We start from the raw sequence: 1,178 nt of genomic DNA on the forward strand, positions 1-1,178 counted from the left end.
GTGAGCTATTGGAAATTATTCCAAATAAGTGAATTCCTAAGATTTGAAAGTCCATATGTAGAAAATGGGTGGTTGATTTCTAACTAACTTAGTCACTAAATCAAGATAATATAAGGATACTACAATGCTAACATGTAATAGGATCCCAACACCTATATACAAAGGAGAAAATGTTTGTTTTTGTTTTCCTTTTTTTTTTTACTGCAAATATTTATTCCTAATGCTTGATGCAAATTGTGCTGAATTGCTTGCATTTTGGGTAAAAACTCTCATATTCTAGGGATTAAATAGTTTGGTGGTTTGATGAGTGGACTTACACTTAGTTTAGGTGAGCCTAAAGACATGAATTGTCATAGGTTGAGGGTGTGTGAGGGAACTTTCCTTGCTCTAATGTGCTTCATGAAGATTGCATGTTTGGTTGGTTGGCCCAGTGGGTTATCATTGATGAAATTGTTTGTGTACTCTATTGATAATTGGATGAGGTGAATTAGTCAATAGTTTCATTTGGTGGAAGAATTTGGTGATAATTTTCATATGAATATGGGTTCCACATGATGGATCTCAAATATATTCAAATGCTTGTGCCTCAATTCAGGTTGGGTAAGAAATATGACATTTTAAATTTGTATTTGAGTTGTGATTTTCACGAGTAAAACCCCTAAGACTCTTGAAAAATGTAACTAGGTCCGGTCTTCATAAAATGTATTTGTCAAAATAATTTTTATTATTGTTACAATCACTTATTAAAGCAAGGGTTTCATGCTTGGGTCAACATTTTATTAGTCGAAGTCCCCATTGTGTACTCCTAGGATTAATAAAGAGTTATTAGAGTCGTCGTGTATTTTATGAGACCCTTCTTGGGCTTTCAAATGATGTAAAAAGAATTATTTTTGAATCAAATATGAATTATCTAACCTCCACACCTAGTCATCCTCAAGAAAGGTAATTCGACCTCATTGGAAGGATATATATACAAGGCAGTTCGAATTCATTTGGAGCATCTCACACATAGTTCATATATGAAGTTGGAAGCTGAGAAAAGTGCGAAGGTGAAGAAGGAGGCTAAAAGGAGTGCAAGTTTGGTAAAAAAGGAAGGGAAAGACAAAATCGAAGCTTTGGGATCTCTCTCTCTCTTGTGTGGTTTAATTTAGGAGCTTGAAGTATCTTTGTCAAAATCG

Source organism: Pinus tabuliformis, chromosome 2_2 (genome assembly GCF_031772625.1).
Source record: "Pinus tabuliformis cultivar Carrire ecotype Pingquan chromosome 2_2, CPIR1, whole genome shotgun sequence".
Classification (NCBI taxonomy): Eukaryota; Viridiplantae; Streptophyta; class Pinopsida; order Pinales; family Pinaceae; genus Pinus; species Pinus tabuliformis.